The following is a 14,487-nucleotide window of genomic DNA, read 5'->3' as shown; positions in this document are numbered from 1 at the left end:
AGGATAGGATAGAGGATAGGATAGGATAGAGGATAGGATAGGATAGAGGATAGGATAGGATAGAGGATAGGATAGGATAGAGGATAGGATAGGATTGAGGATAGGATAGGATTGAGGATAGGATACAGGATAGGATAGGATAGAGGATAGGATAGGATAGAGGATAGGATAGGATAGAGGATAGGATAGGTAAGAGGATAGGATAGGATTGAGAATAGGATACAGGATAGGATAGGATAGAGGATAGGATAGGATAGAGGATCGGATAGAGGATAGGATCGGATAGAGGATAGGATAGGATAGAGGAAAGGATAGGATAGAGGATAGGATAGGTAATTGGATAGGATAGAGGATAGGATAAGGTAGAGGATAATATAGGATAGAGGATAGGATAGGATAGAGGATAGGATAGAGGATAGGATGGAGGATAGGACAGAGGATAGGATAGGATAGAGGATAAAATAGGAAAGAGGATAGGATAGGATACAAGATAGGATAGGATAGAGAATAAGGAGGGATAGAGGATAGGATAGGATAGAGGATAGAATTGGATAAAGGATAGGATAGGATAGAGGATAGGATAGGATAGAGGATAGGATAGAGGATAGGATAGGATACAGGATAGGATAGAGGATAGGATAGCGGATAGGATAGAGGATAGGATAGAGGATAGGATAGGATTGAGGATAGGATAGGATAGAGGATGGGATAGAGGATAGGATAGAGGATTGGATAGGATAGGATAGAGGATAGGATATAGGATAGCATAGAGGATAGGATAGGATAGGGGATAGGATAGGATAGAGGATAGGATAGGATAGAGGGTAGAATGGGATAGAGGATAGGATAGGATAGAGGATAGGATAGGATAGAGGATAGGATAGGATAGAGGATAGGATAGGATAGAGGATAGGATAGGATAGAGGGTAGAATGGGATAGAGGATAGGATAGGATAGAGGATAGGATAGGATAGAGGATAGAATAGGATAGAGGATCGGATAGAGGATAGGATAGGATAGACGATAGGATAGGATAGAGGATAGGATAGGATAGAGGATAGGATAGGATAGAGGATAGGATAGGATAGAGGATAGGATAGAGGATAGGATAGAGGATAGGATAGAGGATAGGATAGAGGATAGGATAGGATAGAGGATAGAATAGGATAGAGGATAGGATAGGATAGAGGATCGGATAGAGGATAGGATAGGATAGAGGATAGGATAGGATAGAGGATATGATAGGATAGAGGATAGGATACGATAGAGGATAGGATAGATGATAGGATAGGATAGAGGATCTGATAGAGGATAGGATAGGATAGAGGATAGGATAGAGGATAGGATAGAATAGAGGATAGGATAACATAGAGGATAGGATAGGATAGAGGATAGGATAGGATAGAGGAAAGGATAGGATGGAGGATAGGATAGGATAGAGGATAGGATACGATAGAGGATAGGATAGGATAGGATAGAGGATAGGATAGAGAATAAGGAGGGATAGAGGATAGGATAGGATAGAGGATAGAATTGGATAAAGGATAGGATAGGATAGAGGATAGGATAGGATAGAGGATAGGATAGAGGATAGGATAGGATACAGGATAGGATAGAGGATAGGATAGCGGATAGGATAGAGGATAGGATAGAGGATAGGATAGGATTGAGGATAGGATAGGATAGAGGATGGGATAGAGGATAGGATAGAGGATTGGATAGGATAGAGAATCTAATAGGATAGAGAATAGGATAGGATAGATGATAGGATAGGATAGAGGATAGGATAGAGGATAGGATAGAATAGAGGATAGGATAACATAGAGGATAGGATAGGATAGAGGATAGGATAGGATAGAGGATAGGATAGGATAGAGGATAGGATAGGATAGAGGATAGGATAGGATAGAGGATAGGATAGAGGATAGGATAGAGGATAGGATAGGATAGAGGATAGAATAGGATAGAGGATAGGATAGGATAGAGGATCGGATAGAGGATAGGATAGGATAGAGGATAGGATAGGATAGAGGATATGATAGGATAGAGGATAGGATACGATAGAGGATAGGATAGATGATAGGATAGGATAGAGGATCTGATAGAGGATAGGATAGGATAGAGGATAGGATAGAGGATAGGATAGAATAGAGGATAGGATAACATAGAGGATAGGATAGGATAGAGGCAAGGATAGGATAGAGGAAAGGATAGGATGGAGGATAGGATAGGATAGAGGATAGGATACGATAGAGGATAGGATAGGATAGGATAGAGGATAGGATAGAGGATAGGATAGAGGATAGGATATAGGATAGCATAGAGGATAGGATAGGATAGGGGATAGGATAGGATAGAGGATAGGATAGGATAGAGGGTAGAATGGGATAGAGGATAGGATAGGATAGAGGATAGGATAGGATAGAGGGTAGAATGGGATAGAGGATAGGATAGGATAGAGGATAGGATAGGATAGAGGATAGAATAGGATAGAGGATCGGATAGAGGATAGGATAGGATAGACGATAGGATAGGATAGAGGATAGGATAGGATAGAGGATAGGATAGGAAAGAGGATAGGATAGGATAGAGGATAGGATAGGATAGAGGATAGGATAGGATAGAGGATAGGATAGGATAGAGGATAGGATAGAGGATAGGATAGAGGATAGGATAGGATAGAGGATAGAATAGGATAGAGGATAGGATAGGATAGAGGATCGGATAGAGGATAGGATAGGATAGAGGATAGGATAGGATAGAGGATATGATAGGATAGAGGATAGGATACGATAGAGGATAGGATAGATGATAGGATAGGATAGAGGATCTGATAGAGGATAGGATAGGATACAGGATAGGATAGGATAGAGGATCGGATAGAGGATAGGATAGGATAGAGGATAGGATAGGATAGAGGATAGGATAGGATAGAGGACAGGATAGGATAGAGGATAGGATAGGATAGAGGAAAGGATAGGATGGAGGATAGGATAGGATAGAGGATAGGATACGATACAGGATAGGATAGAGGATAGGATAGGATAGAGGATAGGATAGGATAGAGGATAGTATAGGATAGAGGATAGGATAGAATAGAGGATATAGGATAGGATAGGATTGAGGATAGGATAGGATAGAGGATAGTATATAATACAGTATAGGATAGGATTGAGGACAGGACGGGTTAGATGATAGGATAGGATAGAGGAAAGGATAGGATAGAGTATCGGACAGGATAGAGGATAGGATAGGATAGAGGATAGGATAGCATAGAGGATAGGATAGGATAGAGGATAGGATAGGGTACAGGATAGGATAGGATAGAGGATAGGATAGGATAGGATAGAGGATAGGATAGGATAGAGGATAGGATACAAGATAGGATAGGATAGAGAATAAGGAGGGATAGAGGATAGGATAGGATAGAGGATACAATTGGATAGAGGATAGGATAGGATAGAGGATAGGATAGGATAGAGGATAGGATAGGATAGAGGATAGGATAGGATGGAGGATAGGATAGGATGGAGGATAGGATAGGATAGAGGATAGGATACGATAGAGGATAGGATAGAGGATAGGATAGGATAGAGGATAGGATAGGATAGAGGATAGTATAGGATAGAGGATAGGATAGAATAGAGGATATAGGATAGGATAGGATTGAGGATAGGATAGGATAGAGGATAGTATATAATACAGTATAGGATAGGATTGAGGACAGGACGGGTTAGATGATAGGATAGGATAGAGGAAAGGATAGGATAGAGTATAGGACAGGATAGAGGATAGGATAGGATAGAGGATAGGATAGGATAGAGGATAGGATAGAGGATAGGATAGGATACAGGATAGGATAGAGGATAGGATAGCGGATAGGATAGAGGATAGGATAGAGGATAGGATAGGATTGAGGATAGGATAGGATAGAGGATGGGATAGAGGATAGGATAGAGGATTGGATAGGATAGAGAATCTAATAGGATAGAGAATAGGATAGGATAGATGATAGGATAGGATAGAGGATAGGATAGAGGATAGGATAGAATAGAGGATAGGATAACATAGAGGATAGGATAGGATAGAGGATAGGATAGGATAGAGGATAGGATAGGATAGAGGATAGGATAGGATAGAGGATAGGATAGGATAGAGGATAGGATAGAGGATAGGATAGAGGATAGGATAGGATAGAGGATAGAATAGGATAGAGGATAGGATAGGATAGAGGATCGGATAGAGGATAGGATAGGATAGAGGATAGGATAGGATAGAGGATATGATAGGATAGAGGATAGGATACGATAGAGGATAGGATAGATGATAGGATAGGATAGAGGATCTGATAGAGGATAGGATAGGATAGAGGATAGGATAGAGGATAGGATAGAATAGAGGATAGGATAACATAGAGGATAGGATAGGATAGAGGCAAGGATAGGATAGAGGAAAGGATAGGATGGAGGATAGGATAGGATAGAGGATAGGATACGATAGAGGATAGGATAGGATAGGATAGAGGATAGGATAGAGGATAGGATAGAGGATAGGATATAGGATAGCATAGAGGATAGGATAGGATAGGGGATAGGATAGGATAGAGGATAGGATAGGATAGAGGGTAGAATGGGATAGAGGATAGGATAGGATAGAGGATAGGATAGGATAGAGGGTAGAATGGGATAGAGGATAGGATAGGATAGAGGATAGGATAGGATAGAGGATAGAATAGGATAGAGGATCGGATAGAGGATAGGATAGGATAGACGATAGGATAGGATAGAGGATAGGATAGGATAGAGGATAGGATAGGAAAGAGGATAGGATAGGATAGAGGATAGGATAGGATAGAGGATAGGATAGGATAGAGGATAGGATAGGATAGAGGATAGGATAGAGGATAGGATAGAGGATAGGATAGGATAGAGGATAGAATAGGATAGAGGATAGGATAGGATAGAGGATCGGATAGAGGATAGGATAGGATAGAGGATAGGATAGGATAGAGGATATGATAGGATAGAGGATAGGATACGATAGAGGATAGGATAGATGATAGGATAGGATAGAGGATCTGATAGAGGATAGGATAGGATACAGGATAGGATAGGATAGAGGATCGGATAGAGGATAGGATAGGATAGAGGATAGGATAGGATAGAGGATAGGATAGGATAGAGGACAGGATAGGATAGAGGATAGGATAGGATAGAGGAAAGGATAGGATGGAGGATAGGATAGGATAGAGGATAGGATACGATACAGGATAGGATAGAGGATAGGATAGGATAGAGGATAGGATAGGATAGAGGATAGTATAGGATAGAGGATAGGATAGAATAGAGGATATAGGATAGGATAGGATTGAGGATAGGATAGGATAGAGGATAGTATATAATACAGTATAGGATAGGATTGAGGACAGGACGGGTTAGATGATAGGATAGGATAGAGGAAAGGATAGGATAGAGTATCGGACAGGATAGAGGATAGGATAGGATAGAGGATAGGATAGCATAGAGGATAGGATAGGATAGAGGATAGGATAGGGTACAGGATAGGATAGGATAGAGGATAGGATAGGATAGGATAGAGGATAGGATAGGATAGAGGATAGGATACAAGATAGGATAGGATAGAGAATAAGGAGGGATAGAGGATAGGATAGGATAGAGGATACAATTGGATAGAGGATAGGATAGGATAGAGGATAGGATAGGATAGAGGATAGGATAGGATAGAGGATAGGATAGGATGGAGGATAGGATAGGATGGAGGATAGGATAGGATAGAGGATAGGATACGATAGAGGATAGGATAGAGGATAGGATAGGATAGAGGATAGGATAGGATAGAGGATAGTATAGGATAGAGGATAGGATAGAATAGAGGATATAGGATAGGATAGGATTGAGGATAGGATAGGATAGAGGATAGTATATAATACAGTATAGGATAGGATTGAGGACAGGACGGGTTAGATGATAGGATAGGATAGAGGAAAGGATAGGATAGAGTATAGGACAGGATAGAGGATAGGATAGGATAGAGGATAGGATAGCATAGAGGATAGGATAGGATAGAGGATAGGATAGGGTACAGGATAGGATAGGATAGAGGATAGGATAGGATAGGATAGAGGATAGGATAGGATAGAGGATAGGATACAAGATAGGATAGGATAGAGAATAAGGAGGGATAGAGGATAGGATAGGATAGAGGATACAATTGGATAGAGGATAGGATAGGATAGAGGATAGGATAGGATAGAGGATAGGATAGGATAGAGGATAGGATAGGATGGAGGATAGGATAGGATAGAGGATATAATAGGATTGAGGAAAGGATAGGATAGAGGATAGGATAGGATAGAGGATAGGATAGGATAGAGGATAGGATAGGATAGAGGATAGGATAGGATAGAGGATAGGATAGGATAGAGGATAGGATAGAGGATAGGATAGGATAGAGGACAGGATAGGATAGAGGATAGGATAGGATAGAGGAAAGGATAGGATGGAGGATAGGATAGGATAGAGGATAGGATACGATAGAGGATAGGATAGAGGATAGGATAGGATAGAGGATAGGATAGGATAGAGGATAGTATAGGATAGAGGATAGGATAGAATAGAGGATATAGGATAGGATAGGATTGAGGATAGGATAGGATAGAGGATAGTATATAATACAGTATAGGATAGGATTGAGGACAGGACGGGTTAGATGATAGGATAGGATAGAGGAAAGGATAGGATAGAGTATAGGACAGGAAAGAGGATAGGATAGGATAGAGGATAGGATAGCATAGAGGATAGGATAGGATAGAGGATAGGATAGGGTACAGGATAGGATAGGATAGAGGATAGGATAGGATAGGATAGAGGATAGGATAGGATAGAGGATAGAATAGGATAGAGGATAGGATAGGATAGAGGATCGGATAGAGGATAGGATAGGATAGAGGATAGGATAGGATAGAGGATATGATAGGATAGAGGATAGGATACGATAGAGGATACGATAGATGATAGGATAGGATAGAGGATCTGATAGAGGATAGGATAGGATACAGGATAGGATCGGATAGAGGATCGGATAGAGGATAGGATAGGATAGTGGATAGGATAGGATAGAGGATAGGATAGGATAGAGGACAGGATAGGATAGAGGATAGGATAGGATAGAAGAAAGGATAGGATAGAGGATAGGATAGGATAGAGGATAGGATAGGGTAGAGTATAGGATAGAGGGTAGGATAGAGGATGGGATATAGGATAGGATAGAGGATAGGATAGGATAGAGCATAGGATAGAGGATAGGATAGAGGATAGGATAGAGGATAGGATAGAGGATAGGATAGAGGATAGGATAGAGGATAGGATAGGATAGAGGATAGATGAGGATAGAGGAAAGGATAGGATAGAGGATAGGATAGAGGATAGGATAGGATAGAGGATAGATGAGGATAGAGGAAAGGATAGGATAGAGGATAGGATAGGATAGAGGAAAGGTTAGGATAGAGTATTGGACAGGATAGAGGATAGGATAGAGGATAGGATGGAGGAAAGGATAGGATAGAGGATAGGATAGGATAGAGGATAGGATAGGATAGAGGATAGGATAGGATAGAGGATAGGATAGGATAGAGGATAGGATAGGATAGAGGATAGGATAGGATAGAGGATAGGATAGGATAGAGGATAGGATAGGATTGAGGATAGGATACAGGATAGGATAGGATAGAGGATAGGATAGGATAGAGGATAGGATAGGATAGAGGATAGGATAGGTAAGAGGATAGGATAGGATTGAGAATAGGATACAGGATAGGATAGGATAGAGGATAGGATAGGATAGAGGATCGGATAGAGGATAGGATCGGATAGAGGATAGGATAGGATAGAGGAAAGGATAGGATAGAGGATAGGATAGGTAATTGGATAGGATAGAGGATAGGATAAGGTAGAGGATAATATAGGATAGAGGATAGGATAGGATAGAGGATAGGATAGAGGATAGGATGGAGGATAGGACAGAGGATAGGATAGGATAGAGGATAAAATAGGAAAGAGGATAGGATAGGATACAAGATAGGATAGGATAGAGAATAAGGAGGGATAGAGGATAGGATAGGATAGAGGATAGAATTGGATAAAGGATAGGATAGGATAGAGGATAGGATAGGATAGAGGATAGGATAGAGGATAGGATAGGATACAGGATAGGATAGAGGATAGGATAGCGGATAGGATAGAGGATAGGATAGAGGATAGGATAGGATTGAGGATAGGATAGGATAGAGGATGGGATAGAGGATAGGATAGAGGATTGGATAGGATAGGATAGAGGATAGGATATAGGATAGCATAGAGGATAGGATAGGATAGGGGATAGGATAGGATAGAGGATAGGATAGGATAGAGGGTAGAATGGGATAGAGGATAGGATAGGATAGAGGATAGGATAGGATAGAGGATAGGATAGGATAGAGGATAGGATAGGATAGAGGATAGGATAGGATAGAGGGTAGAATGGGATAGAGGATAGGATAGGATAGAGGATAGGATAGGATAGAGGATAGAATAGGATAGAGGATCGGATAGAGGATAGGATAGGATAGACGATAGGATAGGATAGAGGATAGGATAGGATAGAGGATAGGATAGGATAGAGGATAGGATAGGATAGAGGATAGGATAGAGGATAGGATAGAGGATAGGATAGAGGATAGGATAGAGGATAGGATAGGATAGAGGATAGAATAGGATAGAGGATAGGATAGGATAGAGGATCGGATAGAGGATAGGATAGGATAGAGGATAGGATAGGATAGAGGATATGATAGGATAGAGGATAGGATACGATAGAGGATAGGATAGATGATAGGATAGGATAGAGGATCTGATAGAGGATAGGATAGGATAGAGGATAGGATAGAGGATAGGATAGAATAGAGGATAGGATAACATAGAGGATAGGATAGGATAGAGGATAGGATAGGATAGAGGAAAGGATAGGATGGAGGATAGGATAGGATAGAGGATAGGATACGATAGAGGATAGGATAGGATAGGATAGAGGATAGGATAGAGAATAAGGAGGGATAGAGGATAGGATAGGATAGAGGATAGAATTGGATAAAGGATAGGATAGGATAGAGGATAGGATAGGATAGAGGATAGGATAGAGGATAGGATAGGATACAGGATAGGATAGAGGATAGGATAGCGGATAGGATAGAGGATAGGATAGAGGATAGGATAGGATTGAGGATAGGATAGGATAGAGGATGGGATAGAGGATAGGATAGAGGATTGGATAGGATAGAGAATCTAATAGGATAGAGAATAGGATAGGATAGATGATAGGATAGGATAGAGGATAGGATAGAGGATAGGATAGAATAGAGGATAGGATAACATAGAGGATAGGATAGGATAGAGGATAGGATAGGATAGAGGATAGGATAGGATAGAGGATAGGATAGGATAGAGGATAGGATAGGATAGAGGATAGGATAGAGGATAGGATAGAGGATAGGATAGGATAGAGGATAGAATAGGATAGAGGATAGGATAGGATAGAGGATCGGATAGAGGATAGGATAGGATAGAGGATAGGATAGGATAGAGGATATGATAGGATAGAGGATAGGATACGATAGAGGATAGGATAGATGATAGGATAGGATAGAGGATCTGATAGAGGATAGGATAGGATAGAGGATAGGATAGAGGATAGGGTAGAATAGAGGATAGGATAACATAGAGGATAGGATAGGATAGAGGCAAGGATAGGATAGAGGAAAGGATAGGATGGAGGATAGGATAGGATAGAGGATAGGATACGATAGAGGATAGGATAGGATAGGATAGAGGATAGGATAGAGGATAGGATAGAGGATAGGATATAGGATAGCATAGAGGATAGGATAGGATAGGGGATAGGATAGGATAGAGGATAGGATAGGATAGAGGGTAGAATGGGATAGAGGATAGGATAGGATAGAGGATAGGATAGGATAGAGGGTAGAATGGGATAGAGGATAGGATAGGATAGAGGATAGGATAGGATAGAGGATAGAATAGGATAGAGGATCGGATAGAGGATAGGATAGGATAGACGATAGGATAGGATAGAGGATAGGATAGGATAGAGGATAGGATAGGAAAGAGGATAGGATAGGATAGAGGATAGGATAGGATAGAGGATAGGATAGGATAGAGGATAGGATAGGATAGAGGATAGGATAGAGGATAGGATAGAGGATAGGATAGGATAGAGGATAGAATAGGATAGAGGATAGGATAGGATAGAGGATCGGATAGAGGATAGGATAGGATAGAGGATAGGATAGGATAGAGGATATGATAGGATAGAGGATAGGATACGATAGAGGATAGGATAGATGATAGGATAGGATAGAGGATCTGATAGAGGATAGGATAGGATACAGGATAGGATAGGATAGAGGATCGGATAGAGGATAGGATAGGATAGAGGATAGGATAGGATAGAGGATAGGATAGGATAGAGGACAGGATAGGATAGAGGATAGGATAGGATAGAGGAAAGGATAGGATGGAGGATAGGATAGGATAGAGGATAGGATACGATACAGGATAGGATAGAGGATAGGATAGGATAGAGGATAGGATAGGATAGAGGATAGTATAGGATAGAGGATAGGATAGAATAGAGGATATAGGATAGGATAGGATTGAGGATAGGATAGGATAGAGGATAGTATATAATACAGTATAGGATAGGATTGAGGACAGGACGGGTTAGATGATAGGATAGGATAGAGGAAAGGATAGGATAGAGTATCGGACAGGATAGAGGATAGGATAGGATAGAGGATAGGATAGCATAGAGGATAGGATAGGATAGAGGATAGGATAGGGTACAGGATAGGATAGGATAGAGGATAGGATAGGATAGGATAGAGGATAGGATAGGATAGAGGATAGGATACAAGATAGGATAGGATAGAGAATAAGGAGGGATAGAGGATAGGATAGGATAGAGGATACAATTGGATAGAGGATAGGATAGGATAGAGGATAGGATAGGATAGAGGATAGGATAGGATAGAGGATAGGATAGGATGGAGGATAGGATAGGATGGAGGATAGGATAGGATAGAGGATAGGATACGATAGAGGATAGGATAGAGGATAGGATAGGATAGAGGATAGGATAGGATAGAGGATAGTATAGGATAGAGGATAGGATAGAATAGAGGATATAGGATAGGATAGGATTGAGGATAGGATAGGATAGAGGATAGTATATAATACAGTATAGGATAGGATTGAGGACAGGACGGGTTAGATGATAGGATAGGATAGAGGAAAGGATAGGATAGAGTATAGGACAGGATAGAGGATAGGATAGGATAGAGGATAGGATAGCATAGAGGATAGGATAGGATAGAGGATAGGATAGGGTACAGGATAGGATAGGATAGAGGATAGGATAGGATAGGATAGAGGATAGGATAGGATAGAGGATAGGATACAAGATAGGATAGGATAGAGAATAAGGAGGGATAGAGGATAGGATAGGATAGAGGATACAATTGGATAGAGGATAGGATAGGATAGAGGATAGGATAGGATAGAGGATAGGATAGGATAGAGGATAGGATAGGATGGAGGATAGGATAGGATAGAGGATATAATAGGATTGAGGAAAGGATAGGATAGAGGATAGGATAGGATAGAGGATAGGATAGGATAGAGGATAGGATAGGATAGAGGATAGGATAGGATAGAGGATAGGATAGGATAGAGGATAGGATAGAGGATAGGATAGGATAGAGGACAGGATAGGATAGAGGATAGGATAGGATAGAGGAAAGGATAGGATGGAGGATAGGATAGGATAGAGGATAGGATACGATAGAGGATAGGATAGAGGATAGGATAGGATAGAGGATAGGATAGGGTAGAGGATAGTATAGGATAGAGGATAGGATAGAATAGAGGATATAGGATAGGATAGGATTGAGGATAGGATAGGATAGAGGATAGTATATAATACAGTATAGGATAGGATTGAGGACAGGACGGGTTAGATGATAGGATAGGATAGAGGAAAGGATAGGATAGAGTATAGGACAGGAAAGAGGATAGGATAGGATAGAGGATAGGATAGCATAGAGGATAGGATAGGATAGAGGATAGGATAGGGTACAGGATAGGATAGGATAGAGGATAGGATAGGATAGGATAGAGGATAGGATAGGATAGAGGATAGAATAGGATAGAGGATAGGATAGGATAGAGGATCGGATAGAGGATAGGATAGGATAGAGGATAGGATAGGATAGAGGATATGATAGGATAGAGGATAGGATACGATAGAGGATACGATAGATGATAGGATAGGATAGAGGATCTGATAGAGGATAGGATAGGATACAGGATAGGATCGGATAGAGGATCGGATAGAGGATAGGATAGGATAGTGGATAGGATAGGATAGAGGATAGGATAGGATAGAGGACAGGATAGGATAGAGGATAGGATAGGATAGAAGAAAGGATAGGATAGAGGATAGGATAGGATAGAGGATAGGATAGGGTAGAGTATAGGATAGAGGGTAGGATAGAGGATGGGATATAGGATAGGATAGAGGATAGGATAGGATAGAGCATGGGGACCTAGGGGATATGGGCTTGGCAGTGGTGACTCGGATCCACTGCTAGGTATGCCACAGTGGTGGCGGTCATATTCCTAAAATCCTCCACGCTCCACCTCCTCGCGGTGGTCCCTGGGCACTCACGACTGTGGGTGGCTAACGGAGCGGGGGGTACGCGGCAGGAAGTAGCCTCGACGATGTGCGAGGCAATGCCGGCGGGATCTTCGGATCCTGGTAGGGGCACCCTTGCCGGTAAGGTTCGCACGGAGGGGCAAAAACTGCCGAGTTGGGACGGGATTTTCGGTGACGGACCAGGGCAAGGCTGGGTGTTTCATAAAATTGACATGGACGGCACAAAGGAAAAGAGTTTAGTTTACGGTGCAGGGGAGGGATACCCCAGTACCGGCGCGACTGTTGGTGGGCGAGCAGGCCACAGCGCGTCGTTATCCAACGACTGCGAGCCGAAGGTGGTGGACCACTGGGCCCCTTCGGAGGTAAATACTACCAGCGAAGCTGTGGTGACGGAAACGTCATCACAGATTTCGGGAGACTCGGACGCGGGCGTGTCGCGCGCGGGAGCCGAGATGCGGGGGGCGGACGGAGCTCCGACGGGGAAGCGGCCCCGGCTGGAGCCGTCCGTGGCAGGAGGGGGGCTGCAGACGCGCAGCGGGAGGGTCGTCGGGGGGACCACTGAGGAGGGCTCCTCGGGGGCGGGTGCTGAGCAGGTGCTCAGCGACCGCGCCGAGAGGGGCCAGCTCCACAAAATCGCGGAGCTAATGGAGTCCGCGGGGAAGCTGCCGACGGCGCAGCTGGCGGAGGAGGTGGAGGACGCGATGAGACGTGTGGAGGGCGTCTCCACCGTCTCCAGGGGCCTCAAGGGCAGTTTTGCCAAGGAGCTCAGGGATTGCTCCGCGCTGGCCAGGGCCTATTGCACTACGCTGGTGCAGCGGGCATACACTGGCACGGCGTGGGGCAATAGCCAGGAGGTCGCCCGTCTCCGCCAGCAGACCGAGGCCCTCGCCAAGGAGGTACAGGACCTCCGGGCGAGGCTTCGCGTCGCGGGGGCGGAGAAGCGGGCGGTCGCGGGAAAGACGGCCCCTGGGGCGGTACCCTCCGCCTCCTCAGGCGGGACCGCGGGGACGGGACCGGCGGCGGAAGCGGCGACGCGGGCGGCGGAGGGGGCGGGGGTACTGGACCCTCAAGCCCTTCTCCTCCGCGTCGACGCGATGGTGGCGGCCAGGAATGCCGAGCTGGAAACGAGAATGGAGAATCGTTTCCGGGCAATCCTGGCCGGGATGGTTCCGGCTCTCCAGGGCAGGGGGGGAGGGACGCGCGATGCCCCGCCGGTGGCTTCTCCGCCGGCGGTGGTCGAAACCAGGAGGACTGGGCCGGTGGTGGTGTCCGGCGCCGGGGTGGTGCCACCCGTGGACATCCCGCCGCCGGTCGACCCAGCCTCCTGGTCGGTGGCGAAGTCGAGGTCCGCGAGGAAGGCGGAGAGGAGGCGGGCAGCGGCGGAGGAGAGGGCGGCCATAGCCCTCGCCGCCGAGTCGGCGGCCGCTGCTTCGGCGAAACGGAGGACGGCGACCGGGGGTTCGGCGGTCGGCACGCGAAAGGGGGCCGGCGCGATCACGGCGAAGCCGTCAAGTGGGAGGGTTGTTGCCCTGGGGCGCGCCCCCAAGTCCGGGGCCGTGGCGATCACGATCCCCGAGAGCTGTAAGCTCACCTACGCGGGAGTGATCGCCAGGGCCAGAGAGGCAATAGACCTCAAGGCGCTGGGGATTGAGTCGGGGGTGCTCCCCAGGAGGACCAAGACGGGGGGGATCCTCCTGGAGG

This window comes from Halictus rubicundus, unplaced genomic scaffold (genome assembly GCF_050948215.1).
Source record: "Halictus rubicundus isolate RS-2024b unplaced genomic scaffold, iyHalRubi1_principal scaffold0202, whole genome shotgun sequence".
Taxonomy (NCBI): Eukaryota; Metazoa; Arthropoda; class Insecta; order Hymenoptera; family Halictidae; genus Halictus; species Halictus rubicundus.
The sequence above is the reverse complement of the archived record's forward strand: the minus strand, read 5'-3'. Positions refer to the sequence as shown.